Source organism: Rousettus aegyptiacus, unplaced genomic scaffold (assembly GCF_014176215.1).
Source record: "Rousettus aegyptiacus isolate mRouAeg1 unplaced genomic scaffold, mRouAeg1.p scaffold_m13_p_4, whole genome shotgun sequence".
Taxonomy (NCBI): domain Eukaryota; kingdom Metazoa; phylum Chordata; class Mammalia; order Chiroptera; family Pteropodidae; genus Rousettus; species Rousettus aegyptiacus.
In genome coordinates this window covers 141,696,324-141,708,997 of record NW_023416307.1, presented here as the reverse complement: position 1 = coordinate 141,708,997, position 12,674 = coordinate 141,696,324, and the positions used below count along the sequence as shown (strand labels likewise).

Sequence of the window (12,674 nt, the reverse complement as noted above, 5' to 3'; positions counted from 1 at the left end):
TATAAGACACCATGCTGATAAATGCAAAGCTATGGTAAATACAACACTTGCTTTACTTGACTTGTTTTTTTTTTGTTGTTGTTTTTTTCCATAACTTAGCTAACATATTGAACTACAGAATTCAGAGAAAATTCAAAAATTAAATTTTGGAAAATGGAAAACATAGAATGACTTTTCAAAATTATACAGCCATAAATTCAGGCTATACATTAGTTTATTTATTCATTCAAAGCAATATTTACAAATGGTTACAGACACTCGATTTTCAGTCAATTCTACCACTTTTTACTAGGTAAATTAGTTAACTATTCTAAATCTCTGGTTCCTTATCTGAGGATAATAGGAGTACAATCTCTCTGGAGTCTCTTTTATAAGGGTACTAATCCATCCTGAAGGCTCTGTCCTTATGACTTAATCACTTCCCACAAGCCCCGACTCCTAAGACCATCACATTAAGAGTTAGGTTTTAAAATGAATTTGGAGAAATATAAATATTTAGTCTAAAGCATTCTATCCTTGCCTCCCCTCAAAAGATTCATGACTCACATAAAAAAAAAAATACATTTATTCCATCTCAACAACCCCTAAAAGTCTAAGTCCTTCCAACATCAACTTACAAATATAAAGGCCAAAGTCTCATCTAAATGTTATCTATCCAAGACGACAAAAAACTAACGAAATTCATTACCACCAAACCAATATTGCAAGAAATGTTAAAGGAAATTCTTTAAAAAGAAGAAAAAAAAGATAAAAAATATGAAAAAATGGCAATAACTACGTCAATAATTACTTTAAATGTAAATAAAGTAAATATTCCAATCAAAAGACATAGAGTGGCTGAATGAATAACAAATCAAGACCCAACAACCCCGACTCTCATAGTAACCATAATTAATGATTTTTCCCTTAGATAATCTAGCCACTACAGGCCATAGGGGAACCAGGTTTTTGAGAGCAGTAGCGCACCTTTGTCTCTGGGCTTGGAGCCAATTCTTTAAATAAAATTTTATTTTCTTTATTACAATCTCCTTTCATGTCTTATTTGGCTTGGATGCATGCAGGCAAGTGGACTTTTTGAGTCTGTGGTAACAACTGGGATGATCACTTTGCAAGTTATATAAACGTCTAATCACTGTATTGTATCTGAAATATAATGTAGTATGTCAACTGTAATTTAAAAAATAAAAAATTCACTCTTATAATAAATAGATTGCTAAATAAATAAATATTGTCTAAATCAGATATGGATGAGACCTAAGGTAGGACCCATCCTGAGACAAATTCATCTCTAGTTGTGAATCCCTTAAATCAAACATGTTAAGTGTTTCCAAAATACACTGGTGGGACAGGCATAGGATTAAAGATTCCCTTTCTGAAGGAAGAAATAGGAAAGGAAGGAGTGACAGATCCCAAGCAAGACTAAAATCCTAAGGCTGGAGAATAATCTTCTTTGGCTCTATAATCTGCCAAATACAGTGGGGCTGTAGTCCTGCCTTCCAGACCCACTGAGGTAAGGGTCCCACTCCCAAAGTTTTGCCAAGTAGGGGTTGGGCCCCAAAAGTTATAGGTGGCCTTGACCTCATAGCTTTGAGCAGCCAGCAGCCCACCCCAATGACTTTGTTTGGCACAGCCCACACTGCAGCTCTCAGGAGTTAAGCATGTGCCTGCAGTTCACCTGAGCTGGAATCACCTCTAGCTGGCTCTGCTGGCCTGGGATCATGAGGGCAGCCCCAACTCCAGAGCTCCACTAGTGAGAACCCTCCTCGGTGGCTCTGCTTGTGTTGTATGACTAGATGGAAGTAGTCGTGCTCTTATGGCTCGTGCATTCTGTGTCCTGGCAGAGACAGCACCACATGGACGGCAGCGGTCTGCAGCCTGTGCCTTCTAGAGGGGAGATTCCTGTGGCATGTACCACAGGAACCTGCTTGAGCCTCATCTGGAGCAATCAAGATGCTCCACATTAATGCAGAGAGTAGAAGCCTGGAGGCAAGGCAGGATAGCATATGTCAAGGTACCACAAGTGCCTGTGGCCCCTCATTTGAAATCCAGGACTTCGCACTCTGGGCTTATAATGGGCATAGCAGCCCTGATGATCTCTTAAACATCTTCCAGTGTCTTGAACAATGGTGCCTAACTTTAGTATAGATGGATGACTAATCTCGTTATGGGATGGTTGTTAGACCACACGTTTCATGTTTTCTCTCAAACCAGTTCCCTCATTCTTTTTAATAGGAATAGGCTAAAAAATTCCAAATCTTTTAAGTTCTGCTTCTTTTCTGATGAACAAGTCCATATTTCAGTCTTTTCTATCTTCTCGCTATAAGCAGTCAAGAGAAGCTAAGCTGTACTCTCAAACCCTCTGCTTAGATTCATTTCCTCAGCTAAATATCGTTACACTGCTCACAAGCTCTACCTTCCATGAAAATACTAAACACAAACACAAGTCAGCCACATTCTTCATCACTTATAACAAGGATCACCTTTCCTCTATTGTCCAATAACGTGTTCATTTCCATTTGAGACCTCATCAAATGGCCTTTATCATCCATATTTCTACCAACATTATGTTCAAAATCGCTCAGGCATTCTCTAAGAAGAGTGGAGCTTTCTCTAGAGGTATTATTTTTTCTGGTCCCTTACCAGAATCACCCTTTATGGTCCATTAATGATATTGTAGGCTTTTTCTAGCATGCACCTCCAAACTCTTCCAGCCTCTACTCATTACCCAGTTCCAAAACTGCTTCTACGTTTTTAGGTATTTATTACAGCAACACTGCCATTTCTCAGTACTAATTTGTCACTTAGTCTATTTGGGCTGCTATAACTGGGTGACTTAAAAACAACAGAAATTTATTTCTCACAGGCATGGAAGCTAGGAAGTCCAAGATCGAGGCAAGAGCAGATTTGGTGACTGGTGAGAGCCCGCTTCCTGGTTCATTGACAACAGCCTTTTTGTGGTAACCACATTTGGTAGAAGGGGCAAAGCATCTCTCTGAGATCTCTCTTATAAGGGATCTTTAATTCTATTCATGAGGGTTCTGCCCTTGTGACATAGTCACTTCCCAAAGGTTCCACCTCCTATAGCATCATATTTTGTGGGAGGGGACACAAACATTTGGTCTATAGCAATAATCAATCAAATATATGCTGGCTTTAAAAGGGAGAAGATGGTTCCCAGTGACAAGGGAGGAAAGATGGTGTCAGACAAATCTAAGATTTCCATTTCGAGCAAATGAGTGAACAATGGAGTTAATAACCAAATAGAGGACAAAAATATGGTGCAAATTTGAGGTTTGGGCAATAGGAATAATGTGTTCTTTTTGTTTTTGAGTTTAAGATTCCTATGAGTCTGCTAGATAGGCAATTTAAAGTATGGTTCTGTTCCTCTAAAGGTCTAGAGTCTCACAATAGAAAGACTATAAACTGGCTGCCAGAAATCCTAAGCATCCATTCACTCTTAAATGCCTGACCATCTATCTGGCTTTTACCAAAGGTTCCATTTAAAGGAGTCCAAAGATCTAATCATCTAGTACGAAGATTTATTCTTAAACCTCTAACTACTACTGAATCCTTTCCTAGTTTCTCTTTCTCCCTCCAGTCTCTAAATGTAGGCCTTTCCAAAGGGTCCGTCTTCAAACTTCCTTCTTTCTTTCTTCCTTACAGATTTCACTCAAATAGTTTTGACACTCTCTCCCATACAAATAGCAGCCAAATTCCCATCTCAAGCTTCCTAACCTCCATCTCAAGTCTTTCCTGCACATGGACAGTCTCAATAATTTTGACACTATCACCTGCATGTTCCTCAAGACCTGAATTTGGGCCAAACTCAGTTTGATTTTTCTTCAAAACAGTTTCTCTTCTCCATTACTATTACCTAGGCTCAAATTTCGCCCAATGTCAACTTTGAAACTGCCTACTTCCTCACGTCTTCATTTAAATAGTTATTTTGTTAAAACTTAAAAAATTAACAAGGTTTCTATGTGTGTGTTCTCACACTTTTCAAGTCTACTGTTACAAACCCAGCTCAGTTTCTTATTAGTTCAATTAGAATGCTCATAACAGACTACTAACCAGTCAGTCTACTTTTTCTCTTTCCCCACATTAATTCTTTCAACTCACTGATAACAGGTTAGTCATAAACTCTTGATAATTGGTCTTCCTGCCAAAAACAAAAACAAAAACATGTTTTTCCCATTGCTAATATAATTGGAAATAAGGTCCCCATTTCTGTATTTGAAATCTCCACAATATAACTCTACAGTATGGGTTTTATTTACTAGTCAGAACTAGATTAAGAACATCTACTTAATAGCTATGTGACCTTGGGTAAATCATTTCATTTCTTTTCATACAGAAAGTGGGAATAATACTAGCACCTACCTCATAGTGTTCTGAAAGTCCAATAAAATAAGGTGTGTAGGGTACGAAACAAAAAGCACAGCACCTAGTAGGAGCCCATTAAATGGCTGCTAGCATTACTTTCTTCTATTTGTTTTCAAATTGCATGAACTTACATTATTTGATATTTCCCACCTATATTCAATGTGTGTCTCTATATCTTTGCTATTTTCCTTCCTCTATCATAATCTGTAAGTTGCCTGCTTTCAAGGCCCACCTCAAATACCATCTCTTTCAGGAAGTCTTACTGGATATCTCCAACTAGCTGCAATTTCTCATGCTTGACTTTCACATCCCCTTAATGTCTGGCATTTGTAACACTCTGCTTCATATTATAGTGATATGTACTGCCTATTCCCTACTGCTAGACTATAAGCTCACGGAAGGCAGACACATTTATTTTTCTACTCAGTAATAAATAAGTTGATGATGGAAACCCTGTTCTCTGTGTGTTGATCCCAAAATGCCTTAAAAGGGCTTTACATGCAGACATTTTTCACATCACTTCACTAATGTTGCTCAATTTTTCCTACATTTCTGTGAAGCATCTGGACTTGGCTAAATAATCTAACAGATGGGAAAGGGATTAGTGAGTGACTTTTTTATTTGTAACAATACAATACTGGTTAAATTGAATTTATTAAAGAAACCACCAAGGTCTGTAGAACGCCACTAAACAGTTATAAACAACTTAATGTGGCATAATCATTATAGGTATTTGTAGCATTAATGTGAAATTCATAAGCTAAAGGAAAGAAAATAAGAAAATTCCATTAAATTCTCCAAAGATTTCATGTTATTTTAAAATGTTATAGCAGAGTCTGAAAAAAAATAGAAAATAAGATAAATTCTTCTTGAATTGAAATATTACACAGTTTCATTGTTCAACAGAACAAAGGCCTTTAAGATAGTGAATGGCCAATACTGAATTCTTGTGAAGCATTAATTTTTATTACAATGTATATGTATTTTGTGACTGATGTATCCTAGATGGTAAAATTACAACATATCCAAGGAGTTCTGAACACTATTAGAATTTTATAAGACAGTGTGAATAAATACATACAGAAGAGGAATGAAGATAAATGGCTGCTTATAATAGAAATGGTCTTTATTGTTTGTATGTGGATGATAAAAATGATTGTTCCTCCAGACAAAAAGAAAACTCATTATTATTCTGTTCTCAAATATTGTTATTATGGGAAGTGTATCTATTTTAACCACAGGCTACCCAAGATGATGCAGCTCTTCTAGGTTTGAGAAAAGTTAATAGAATTAGGGCATTTCAGCATTATGATTTCAATTTTCATCACTTCTATTTTCTAGATAATATCTGACTTGTAACCAATGATTATACATTCTGTAATACTGAACCTGCCTATTTTCAAATAGAATTTGAAGTGATTAATAAGTTAATTTTAATATTATGGATTGAAATTTCATATTTCAAGAGACAGTAGAAAAAGATCAGGAGTTAGAATAAAAAATGTAGTTTCTAATTTTGGTTATGCAACTTTCTATCTGTGTAATCTTGAAAGGGCCTTAGTGCTGTTATCTGTAAAGTAAGGAGAGTAGGGTTAGATGATCTCTAAAAAGTGATCCTGCGTTAATGTTTTATGGTTTATCTATTCTGGCCATTCTTCCTCAAAAATCCTCTACTCTCCCTGCTGGATTATCATCAGCTCCTCTACCTTCCTTTTTAGCAATGTATCAGTCCAAATTTCACCAGCCACTCTTTCATCACTGTGTTATTCAATCTTGTCAGCTTTGAAGGCTTGCTAAACTTTCTGATTTTCAGTGTTTATTCTGTCTTTAGCTCATATGCAATCTTTCTTAATTAGGCAATCATATTATTCTAAAAGGTGTATTTCTCAGTCATTAACAACCAGCACTCTTCATCGCCCTCAATCCCCATCTAGAGCCTTCAGTCTGTTATCTTCCAACAGCTCTCATAAAAGATGTTTTATCTAAATCTTCAAGACAATTAAAGATAGCAGATAAAAATTCCTTTTGGCAAGCGTTAATAGACTTTTTCACTGACCTTCCCATCTAACAAGCCTAATGTGATGTTATAAGCTCTGAAATCAGAAAGTCTAAGAGGATCACAGAATCTTCCAATGATTGTTTATATAACTTTGGGAAAGTCATTTAACCTCTTTTAATTGTATCTGCAAAATGATTATTTCAGAGAGATTGTAAAGATAATTTAAAAAAAAAAAACTAAGTAAATACAACAGAGGACAGAGTAAGAATAAAAATGATTTTGTACTAGGGACAGTCAAGTTTGAAAGGTACTCCCGGAGTGGGAATTTTTAAATCATTGTTCTTAGGAAGATTCCATGGAGAAAAAGAAAAAACAAAGTAGAGAGAAGTGAGGTGAGGTCTGTATAGCAAAAAGAGATAGGGGTTCCACTGGGATGAATCTGAAGAAGTTGCATATTATTCCAGAAAAAGTTTAAAAAATATATCTGTTAGGTCAGCGGGGGAGGGCCAGCCTACCTGGAGACTTCCCAGCCTGATATGGGAATGCAGACCTCCCAGCCTGACATTGGAATCCAGTCACGCAACTGATAAGGGCCCACCTTAAAATCCTAGAGCCACTCCGGCAACCCAGATGCTCAATTGACACTCCCCATTCTATACCCTACCCCCACATAACCCTATAAAAACTATGCCCTCCTGTCCCAGGGTGAGACTTCTCTGGCCCCTCTCTTCTGGACCAGTGAACCTCACCTGGGAGCCCTCTCCCAATAAAGGCTTGCTTTTAAAACTTCTCTCAGCATGTCACACATTTACCTTACAATATCTACAATTTTAAAGTAGTAGAGAACTATGTGGCATTCTCATACACAACTGACATAAGTGTAAATTGGTGGAAATTCTGCAATATGTAACAAGGGTCTTTAAAATGTACCCACATGGTAATAGCATTTCATCAAATACTGTTAGTTTAATTGTGTGTAATTTAACACCTATGTGCATATCTTACTCTTAAGATAGTAAGTTATTAGTATCAGTTAAGTCGCTGATTTTGACAACTACGTTATAGTAACAATAATAGAAATTCTTCATTTTTGGAAATACACACTAAAGTATCAAGTTGTAGAGAGGGGGCATGTCTGCAACTTAATCTTTGTAAAGATTGTATTTTTTGCTCTATTTGGTCAACCCCTCTGGCACCAGCAATTTGCACCAGGAATGTGAGCTGCCATCTTCATGGTTACCTGTGAGCTGGGGAATGGAGGATAGTAAGTGGGTGTGATGATTAATTTTATGTGTCCACCTGGCTGCGCCAGGGTGCCTAGATTTTTGTTCAAACATTATTCTCAATGTATCTGTAAAGGTGTTTTTAAAATTCAGACATTTAAAATTTGACCACTAAAATTTAAAACATCAAAATAGTGAAATTTAAATCAATGGGCTTTGAGTAAAGCAGATTACTCTTCGTAATCTGGGTGGGCCTGATCTAATCAGTTGAAGGCCTCAACAGAAGAAAGATTGACCTCATCCAAGCAAGAAGAAATTTTTCCAGCTGACTGCCTTTTGACTTGAAATGCAACTCTTCCCAGAGTCACTAGCCTGTCGGCCTAGTCCATCAGATTTTGGACTCATTAAGCCTCCACAATCACGTTGGTCAATTCTTTAAAATAAACGTCTTGATAGATAGATAGATAGACAGACAGACAGACAGATAGACAGACAATCTTGGTTCTATTTCTCAAGAAAACCCTAATAAAGTGGGTAAGTAAAAATATCACATAGATTGCTTTAAATTACTTACTGAAATTTAGCAGCTTCTTTCTTTAAGAATTGTTTAGAGTGTTGTCAAGTAGATTCCAGAGTCCCAAAAAAGGTTAATTCTAACAGTTTTTCTCAGTTTAATCATTGCTTTAGTGGAGGGATAGATTTTTTTTTTTTTGGAGTTCCCTATTCTGTCATTTTCAGTGATATCACTACAACTTACTCGTAAATGCTTCAGTATATATGTACAATGTGCATACATATACATACATAAAAAGAGACAAAGCAAAATATAACAAAATGTTAAGATTTGGGAAATATAGGTGTAGCATAACTGGGAATTTCTCCTGAAACTTCTATAAGTCAGAAATTACATAAACAATTTTTTTACATGTCAGCTATCTTGGTGACTGGTTCAAGATTGAAGACTGAACACATGCAGAGCCTTCTCATTTCACCCCAAATGCAAAGAAATTACAGAAGAGTAAGTCATATATTCTAAAAGACATAATAATTTTTAAAAAAAAAAGCAATTACCCTCAGTCTCAGAAATTATGAGGAATTCTTCCATGAAAGAAGATAGATGGGAACAAAGAGAAGGAAGCCACAGTCTAAAACATACACAGAAGAAAACTCCTACAAAGACAAGAGTTGGTCCAAGGGTGTGCTAAGCGTACATGTGTCAGAAAATAAATAGAGGAAGGGTCTGGAACAACCAAGAGAGTGAGGGATTAAAATATTAGAGTAGAGCATATAGGTAATCCAATTTGGGGTCAGAAGTAAACAATAGAGATGTTGTCATCAGGTAAAGCAGAGATAGCTGATGCTGGGGCAAAGAACAGGAGCTTCAAGAGGCTAGCAACACCCAAGGAGAATGGAGAGTTCTCACTACCCAGAAGAAGCCACTGGCTCGCCCCAGCCAAGTGTTTTGTTTCCACACTTCTCCTTCGACATTTGGAAAAAAGCTAAACTAAACGGAATTCATAAACAATCTCAAATACATAGTTCAGCACTCAATCCAATAAAAAAGAAAAGTTAATAATGAAAGAGAGGAAACAAATCCAACAAAAGGAAGAATGTATAACCTATAAACTATAGGCTTAATAAACAGGCAGCATTTTAGAATATCTACTAATCTCAGAAAGATGAAAAAGAATATTCATTTTTAAAAAAGAATCAACAGAGTATCATGGAAATTTAAAATTTGACCACTGAAATTTAAAAAAATCAAAATGGTCAAAAACAAAAGTAATGAATTCTAAGACTGAGGTAAGGATTTTTCACAAAATGCACACCAAACTTTAAAAATTATGTATAAGAGAAATGAACAAACTAGAAAACAAGCAAGTAAAAACAAACAAACAAACATATAAACAAAGAACCAACAGAGTGAATCTATGTATTAGTCTGCTTGGCTGTCATAAAAATAAAGTAAAAAATAAATTAACTGGCTTAAATAATTGGAAACAAATTTATTTTTGCAAAGTTTTGGAAGCTGGAAGTCCAAGATCAAGCTTCTAGCCAAACAGGTTTCTGATGAGAGCTCTCTTTTTGGCCTATAGATGGCCAGCTTCTAACTATGTCGCCCCTCACATGGCCTTTCCTCAGTGATTGCTCCAAGAAAAAGAGGGGGAAGAGGGCTTTCTGGTGTCTTATAAGGACACTAATCCTATCAGATCAGGGCCCCATTTTATGACCTTATTTAAATTTAATTACTTCCTTAGAGGTCCCCATCTCCAAATATAGACACAATAGGCCTTCAATATGTGAACTTAAGGGTTTATAGGGACATTTGGTACATAACAATCAGTAAAACCAAAAGCTGGTTCTTTAAAAAGAGAAAAATTCAGAAATAAACCATATTAGTAATATGACTATAGAACCTTTGACATCTTTAAGTTACTAGAGCACACTTTATAAATATTTAAAAGGAAGTTTTAAAAGCCAGAAAAAGAGAGCATAAGAAAACATTATGTTAATCTCATTTACAACAGTAGATTTTAAAAATCCTAGCTAAAGCAGATCAGATGTGTAAAGTAAATCAGATCTGTTAGAATATTAAGGGACAAATTAATCATGGCCAAATATGCAATGAGAGGTAAGAACTAATTAATCCAAGACTGGTCCCTGGCAAAATGGCTTCTCCAAATCGTGGCATCCTGCAAAGCTGCATGGAAACTGATTACCCCATCAATTCTAGTCAACCACAATACTTGGACCTCAGAAGTGCCACCGCCAACCCCCATTATGCCAGCAAGGGGGTTGGTGCTAGCCCAATCATGTATACCAACATGGACGATGGGTGTTGCAATCCTATCACTAACTTGCAGCATCTTAAAACTAGCTGTAACCACAAGGCTTAGATTTCAGGTAGGCTGCAACTACCCATCAACCTTGAATGCCATGTTCTCAGAATTACACTGGAATCAAAGTTCTGCCACATCATATTACTATTATATACTAGTCTCTGATCACTTCAGGGGGAGGATCTGCTGTTTCTCTAATTATTCATTAAAAGCTCCATAGCTCACAGTCGAGCTCCCTCTAATGGAAGTTTGTCATAGGCCTTATTAGAAGGCTGTGCTCTCATTCAGAGTGGAATGAGGCAATGGAGACTTGCACACTGAGCTACTGATCCCTGTCCCTGTGAGCCTTCTCTAACAAACACTGCTCCAGCAAGGCTGATGATATGTGTGCTACTTGGCCACTTACTCTGTTTGCATGAAATTCAATATTCATTCATGATCTTTACAGCAAAAAATAAAGTTCGGTCCAAGGCTGGCACCATTTATAAAAAGAAACTTCAGACTGACTAAACGGTAATGTAAAAACGTATAAAATAACACACATAACATTGAAATGGAAATGTATTTGCATGTAAAACATGAAAGTCGTAAAAGATTGATAAAATCAAATATATTGAGAATAAATTTCCTGTGTAAATAAAACTTTTAAAAATCACTAGAAAATAAGTTAAAAAGAAAAAGATAAACACACAGACATATGGATTAATATTCAGAATACATAAAGTGTGAAGTGAATGTATTCAGTACAAGAGCTTCGAGAAAGCAGGAAAGCCTCAAGGTTACTCTTCTGTTTACGTTGTTGTTGTTGTTGTTTTTAATTTTGAAATAAGACTAAATCTATTTAATATCCTAGTAAAAGTCTGCTTATCGATAACAACATGAAAAGTACAAAACAGACTTGTGACTTCAAATATATGAATACATTGTCATGAAGTGTATGACTATATAATATATTCCAGGAGCAGCGAGACAGGTGGAAGGGGGAAAAGACGACTATGGTTGGGTATAGCAAAAAATCAATACAGATGTAGAGAGGATTCATATCGTATATTCACCCACCAATACTAGACAAAATGCAAAAAATGGAATTCAAATATGACTCAGGAGAGAGATGATAATGGCTAAGACTTACATCTCAAAGGCTGTGGGAGAGCCTACCAAACTCACTACGTGGTTTGTGTACATAGCGGCATGTAGTATGTAGGTTTTTCTAAAAGGAAGAAGTATAGAATTTTAATTTTAGATGAACAACTATACAATGATAGGGTACTGATAAAAATGGTCCATTGCTTATTATTTATACTACCCACTTTTTAAAATCCAGTTTTAAAAATAAGCACTGAGTCGCATTTTTAGAAGGTTGACAAAACGTTCTTCCCTCATTATAAGAAGTCTGAACTGGTAATTTTTTTTCTCTGAACTTTTAGAAAAATGTTAATGAGAGTACTTGGGTTTGGGCTCAAATGAGAGAGGCTTTTAATAAAGATTTCAGAGTTAAATAACTCTATATTTTGGATTCATTAATCATCTAACATAGAAATGTCTCTAAAGCCTAACAGAACCAACCTAAAAACCAACCCACTCAGTATCAATAAATATCTCCTTTCTTCTAGAAGAATTTTTCTTAAATCTGAAATTTTAAAAAATCCTAATAGGTTAAAATAAACCAAATGTCCACTTTGCACAGGTAAATACTTCACAAGTCAACTGAATCCAAAGCTAAAACTCAATTGTGCAATTTTTCAGTGGAATTGTCAGTCATATAATACAAACAAAAGCCAACTATTTAATACATGATGAACCCTCTAAGAAATGTACCCCAAGAAGCATTAGCTTTTGTTTTTTTCTATCTTGAAGACTTGCACATTTTATTTTTTAGATAATGTAACATTTTGATAGAGTATATTAACTACTGTATGGTAATGCTTTGGTACTATTCATAAAGAATCCCTTATCTTAAAGATGTGAGTTTTCCCAAAGAGAAGCTTCAGTTCTGCTTTAGAAGTCTCATATAAATTAAACACCTCATCAAATATTAACACAGAGGGAGATAACACAGGATGCAATACAGACAGTCAAGTTACCTCTTTGTATATTTATGAATTACTTTCTCCTCCAAGGTATTTACACTAGAAAACTTAGTCTGTCCTGATTAATATTTCAAAGTAAAGGTTTGAGTGATTAGAACCTTGGCAAAACCTTAATACAAAATTGTTAACAAATACTTTC

At 35.8% G+C, this 12,674-nt stretch overlaps 1 protein-coding gene across 2 annotated transcripts in view; it reads right to left on the bottom strand.

The window, feature by feature from the left end:
* The window catches only part of ZCWPW2 (zinc finger CW-type and PWWP domain containing 2), a 106,135-nt gene that overhangs the window by 77,132 nt on the left and 16,329 nt on the right, over positions 1-12,674 (bottom strand). The window lies entirely within an intron of this gene.